The 6,000-nt window shown below is 42.1% G+C and overlaps 1 long non-coding RNA gene across 1 annotated transcript in view; it reads right to left on the bottom strand.

Moving 5' to 3' along the window:
• Positions 1 to 785: 785 nt before the first annotated feature.
• The window catches only part of LOC149439052 (uncharacterized), a 60,207-nt gene continuing 54,992 nt past the window's right edge, over positions 786 to 6,000 (bottom strand). The window contains exons 3-4 of the long non-coding RNA XR_016307879.1: positions 1,814 to 1,896; positions 786 to 1,055 (exon numbers count right to left, since the gene is read on the bottom strand). This is a non-coding gene — a long non-coding RNA (uncharacterized LOC149439052). The remainder of the gene's footprint in view (positions 1,056 to 1,813; positions 1,897 to 6,000) is intronic.

The raw sequence follows: 6,000 nt of genomic DNA, 5'->3' as shown, positions 1-6,000 counted from the left end.
CCTACCAGCATGTCTTTGGAGTGTGGGAGGAAACCAGAGGACCCAAAGGAAACCCACGCAGGCACAGGGAGAACATGCAAACTCTAGGCAGGTGGTGCCACACTTTATTGCATTCTCTGCATTAAGGTAAAACACCTTCTGTGTCAAGAATCCTCCACCCAGCCCCTCCATATACATATATGAGCCTGATTTTGATCCCGCACTGTGCACAAGACCAGCAGCTTTGTAATCTCTCTCTTCCTCCTTACTGACAGATTAAGAGCAATGGCTCCTGATGCTGTCAATCAAATTATATGATGAGGGAGTGGGGTGCAAGGCCACAGACAGCAGGGCTCGGGAGCAAGCCCTCATAAGTGCCCCCAAGTGGCTTTCAATGGGGGCACTCGGCAGGGAGGGAGAAGCCAGGAGCGCCGGCGGTGTACCCAAGAAGAGGAGGATCGGGGCTGCTCTGTACATAACCATTGCACAGATCAGGTAAGTATAAACATGTTCATACAAAATGCCTTGTAAATGTTACAGGCATATCCAGCACTCAAATGATGATGGAATGGAATCTTGGTAATAGGCGGGTCCACATAAATGACATAATGTAACCAGAACCTGTCAGCATACAAGGTAATGCATATATTTGATGATCAGTCCATCTGGGATGATGCTGAATGGAAGGATATGTGGACAACAGAGAGGCTATGGCACACGCACAATCACCAGCAGCTGCTCACCAAGAATGTGGGGAATCCCTCAGAAAACATGCAAAAGGAACATAGCAGGGCGGCAGGCCAGTGTAAATAAAACAATGAACTTTATTCAAAGTGAACTTACATGCAAAAACCTGTGATCAGCTGCCAAGGTCGGAGCGACATGCAGACACAGCTCTCCCCACGATAGTGGAGCACCCAATCGCTACAAGGCATGGATGGAGACACACTGCAAGATGGAGGACAGTGGCGTCTCTCCGCTCGCTCCCGCTGGCTGGCCAAGGTTCGTGACAGATGCATTGAGTGACAGGTGGGCGGGCCGCAATGCGTTTCAGAGGCTCCACCTCCTAAATCAAGCTTCAATGAAACACTCAAAGTCAATAATTAGAAGGGTTGTGCTCATGGTTTTTACAATATAGTGTATGTGTATAAATGTGACCATTCATCTTGACTACTTTGGGTACCTCTGCTGCTTTAGCCCTTTAAGTGGAATTCAAGGCAAATAGCTTAACCCTAGGTTCAAACCTAAGCATTTTCCATAGCGTTTTGCAGAAATGCACTACAGTCCATTGAACATGTAAATAAAACACATCCTACTAAGTGGAATTTAAAGTGATACCGTGACCCCTAAACCGCGGAAGTAATACTTCCACCATGGAAGCTTTAGATCTTCATTATAATGAACAGCGGTCACCATGAAATATAACACACAAAAAAGTCCAACGTTCAAAACACACAAAAACGTCCAACATATAAGTCCCAAAAAGTTCTCAAAGTCAGGGACTTTTAAACACAAAAAGTTGTGTTTTTGGTTCTACAGACTAAAGTGGAAAAGCTGCAGAAAAGCATGTAGTGCATTGTTGGTGCATTTTTGCAGTGTTTTTAATGCTTCTTGTGTTTTAAATCTGCCTAGCAACAAGAAAAAAAATTAAAATTAAAAAAAACCTGCAAAACGCACCAAAAACACAGCAAAAATGCATGTGTGAAAATGCACTGCAGAAGCAGATCAAGCACAAACTCCATAGGTGTGAACCTAGCCTAATAAAGAGTCGAATGACAATATTGTTAAAGTGGTATGAAATCCAAAAGCAAATGTTTATTATATTGCAACTTACCAATTCTTAGATGTGATGGTTGAATTTCTTTTCTTTTTTAGCCTTTCTTGCCTTTATTTTCATCTTCAACAGAACAACCTGTCCTGCAAAAGTAACAGTTTAAAATTTTGAGTCAAACCATTTACCACTGACAGGGGTGCATACAATGATCAGATTTTATTGATTTATGTAAAACCTTTATCCAAAAAGAAAAAAAAACACTGTTGCTGAAACTGCTTGTGTATAACTGCAGTGTGCCCTGGAATTTGGCTTCAATTTGTTAGTGTATCTTAATCTGCTAGTACATCTAACCATCATCTCCCGCCAGACTGACATTGCTGCTTTGCCCCTGTTCTCCTTCATCCAGAGTGGAAGCACTCTAATACAGGAGGTATGTTACTGGCCAGATCACCAGCTGAAAACAGAAGGAAAAAGTCTACAAAAAAGAAAACAAATGCAGTCACTACCTCTAAGGATTGGTAAGCTGCAATATATATGTTTGGTTTTTGGCTTAATACTGCTTTACCATTCCAAAGGATGTGCAATTTGTTTAGCCAGTCTTGTGATTTACATGTCTACCACACTACATAGCCAGGAAAATGTTCAAGGTTGGGTAGTGTCTTACAGTGCAGCAGCCATTAATGCACCCCGTCTTTTCTTTTATTCTTTGGTTTTGCTATCACTTAAGTGTTCATCCAAACCATCAATATTACAAATTCCCCTACTGTATTACACTATTCAGGATCTGTTTGGACAACTTTATGTAAAAAAGTTATTTTAGCTGAAACCCAATTTGTAAAATGTAACTGTATAATTTTTAAATAAATAATTACAATGTTGTACAAATTCATAAATAAATGATATATATATATATATATATATATATTCCACATCTAAGTCATCATCACTGTCATCTTCTTCTTGGCAGTGGTTGAGACCTGGTGACTGGAACTTGCCTGGAAGAAGACAGTCTTGGTGATGGTGCCTCAGTTCTTGCAAGTACCCTGACAGCTTCACACAGGAGCAGTAAATGGTTTTGATGCCAAGTCTTCAGAGGCTCTGTCTTCCCATTGAGGTGGATTTGGTATACTGGAAGGCCAGACAGTTTACTGTAGATGATATATTGCTGAGAACTCCACCAGTTAGGTAACTTATGCTTTCCAGGAAGCGCCAGATTTCTTAGCAACACCTTGTCTCCTGGCTGTCATGTACTTGAAATCTCAGATCATAACTCTTCTTGTTCTGCTGACCTCTGGTATTAGAGACTTATTGAACTTTTTCATGGGCTGTCTGTTAGGCCGTTCTTTAGGTCTGTGCACACAGCCTGTGAGTTATAGCTGGCATTCTGTCTAGGGAGATGCCAAAGGCCAAATACACTGGCATTCAAACTTCTCTCCTGAACATACCATAAGTCTATAAGGGCCTTTTCATACAGATGAACTTTTATGCACTTTTGATGCCTTCCTGTTGACGTACAATGGAAGATGATTTTGAAAAACTGCACCAAAGATGAATTTTCAAAGGCAGTGCACCTGCAGTGTGAAGAGTTCAATGGGATTTAAAGGCATACATTTTTCATGCATTTTTCTTCTGCTTTTAAAACTCAAAAGTGGATAAAAAATTATTAGTGTGAAAAGGCCCTAAGGAGAATATCCAGTCACATTGTAATAGTAATATCGTAGGCATGCACCACAGGGGACATGTGTCTGCTTGTCATATTTCACGTGACTGTCATCTTGACTGTCATATGCCTTTAAGTGTTTCTATATTTTGTTCCTGCTCCTCCCTTTCCTTTGGTTTAGTTAATGCTGTATAGATAGCCCACCCCTTTCCCAGAAATGCATTGCAGCTCTAGTCTCATGTCATGGAGCAGGAAACATTATGATCTTTTGACCTATCGAATGTTCATTGTTGTAAAATTCTCTCAGTTTATGGAATAAACTTCACAAGATCTACAAGATGAGTCACTGACTGTGGTATCCAACTGAGGTTGAAGTTATTGCTATCTCATCACAACTGTAAGTTACAGAGATCACACTATCAATGCTTAGATTGAAGAGACAGAACACTGCTCCAATTCTGTCAATGAGGGTACGATTAAATCTCTCTATTTGTGGATCCCCTTGAGGGGGGTAAAGTGTCATTCTTGACTTTTTAATGCCCCAAAAATCAATCAAACAGCTGTCTATTGAGCTCTTGATCAAAATATTTTCTTTGGGGTAGTCCATAGTGAACAAAGACTTTCTCCACTAATACTTTGGTGATTGTATCAACTTGTTGATCTCTCATTGGAAAAGCTTGTGCATAATGACTGAAATGATCAGTCACAACCAGTTCGTTTCCTTGGTCACTCATGTCAGGATCAATATTTAAGAAAATAATACATACTAAATCCATGGGACCTTGACTCTGGAGATGGCCCATTGAGGCAGCTCTGGAGGGCAGAGTCTTCTTCTGGATACAGCGGAGACAGGAATGATAACAGCAGCTCTTGATTTTGGTCCACATGAAACATGGCCAGTAGAACAATCTTCAACTAAGTTGAACATTCTTTCAGGTTCCAAATGTCCATGTTCATCAGGAAATGCATTCAGCACTGTCCCCCCTATGTTTCTTGGGAAGAAATAGTTGCCATCTTTATTTGGGCTCATCTGAGGGGCCCCTTCTGTAGACCAGTCTATCTAGCAACTGTAAACCATCTCACTCTTTTTGGACTAGTCAAGCCTCCTTCAGAGAATCAGCAGATAGTAGAAACTCTTGGGGACCGCTCTCCGAGGCTTTTAAAGTCAAAAAGCAGACAGGCTTTTTTGCTTGGTCTTTCCATGGGTCTCTTTAGACAGAGCAGGCAGACCCTCCTTTCTCACTAGGTCAAGTTGCAGTAGAGCTTTGGGATGCCAGCAGTGGTGACTCCAATTGCTTTGGCCCCTGTTGCCCCTCTGGCTTAGTACTCGATCCTTAAAACAAAGCTTGGACTCCCTCTGAGTCCACTCTTTCTTAGGAGTCCCTGAGTAGTAGGGTCTTCTTAAAAGAGCATCAGCATCTCTGTTCTTGACTCCAAGGCAGTATTTCAAACTGAAACAGAACCCAGACAGTGCTACCAAATATCGATGTCCCATGGCTTCTAATTTGGTCATGCTTAGAACTTTTGTGAGTTTATATTATCTGTCTTAATCTCAAATTCTGCCCCATACAAGTATTCTTTCAGCTTGTTCATGACAGCCAGCATCAAAGCCAAAAAATCCATCTTGTGGGTAGGGTAGTTTATTTCAGATGGGGTAAGGCCTCGGCTCATGTAAGTGACAGGTTTCAGTTGTCTGTTATGTTCTCGATACAACACACCATCTAGTCCTTCTCTGCTTATTTCAACGTGTAGCACATAGGGTTTTACCAAGTCAGCATAGGCCAAAACAGGGGCATTGGTCAAACTCCATTTCAACTGAAGAAAGAACAGTTCACATTGGTTGGTCCATTCTCTCTCTATGGACTCTCTGAACTTTCTCGGCCCTTTGGCTTGATGAGCTCTTGCTCTTCTTTATCTTTTTCATCCCACTGGAGCTGGGTGAGCTTTCTTTGTGAACCCTTCCACGAACCTCCTGTAGTACAAACATATCTGAGACAATTTACATTTTGGAACCTGGGCCAGGTAGTTACAGCTTCCGACTTTTTTGAGGTCAGTGTCCACTCCCTCAGTGGAGACAACATGCCCAAGGTAGGTGACTGATGGCTCATAGAAGTGGTACTTCTCAATACAGAGAAAACAGTTAATGTTTTGTCACCTTGGCCAGTGAATGATGGAAAGAACAATGGCGGAAAAATTTGGGCCCTTAAAGAAAGCACAACAGTTCTCACCAGATAATAGATTAACTTGAATAATGTTTGTCTCTTACCAGTCCCAGAACACCCTCTACTGGGTCTCTGGACACATGTCTGGATTCAGTACAAGTCAAGGTAAAGTCAGACAGGGATAGAAGTTGCTGTGATCTCTTTCTTTCAATCCTGCTGAGGCAATCCCTCTTTTCCTTCCTTACAAGCAGTAGGAGTGCTCTCCAGTACAGTCTTTGTAATCCAAAGGGGTGCTGGATTGTCCCCAAATAAACGGGAGTTAAAGCGGAGCTCCACAAAAAAGGGGAAGTTCTGCTTTAAGGACTGCTCCCCCGCTCCCCATTAAGGATTGGCACCTTTGGGGGGTGGGGGGGAGCGGGTACCCG

Source organism: Staurois parvus, unplaced genomic scaffold (assembly GCF_062004578.1).
Source record: "Staurois parvus isolate SC_StPar_1 unplaced genomic scaffold, SC_StPar_1.0 ptg001162l, whole genome shotgun sequence".
NCBI classification, from domain to species: domain Eukaryota; kingdom Metazoa; phylum Chordata; class Amphibia; order Anura; family Ranidae; genus Staurois; species Staurois parvus.
Note: the sequence above shows the minus strand (reverse complement) of the source record. Positions and strands in the feature narration are given on the sequence as shown.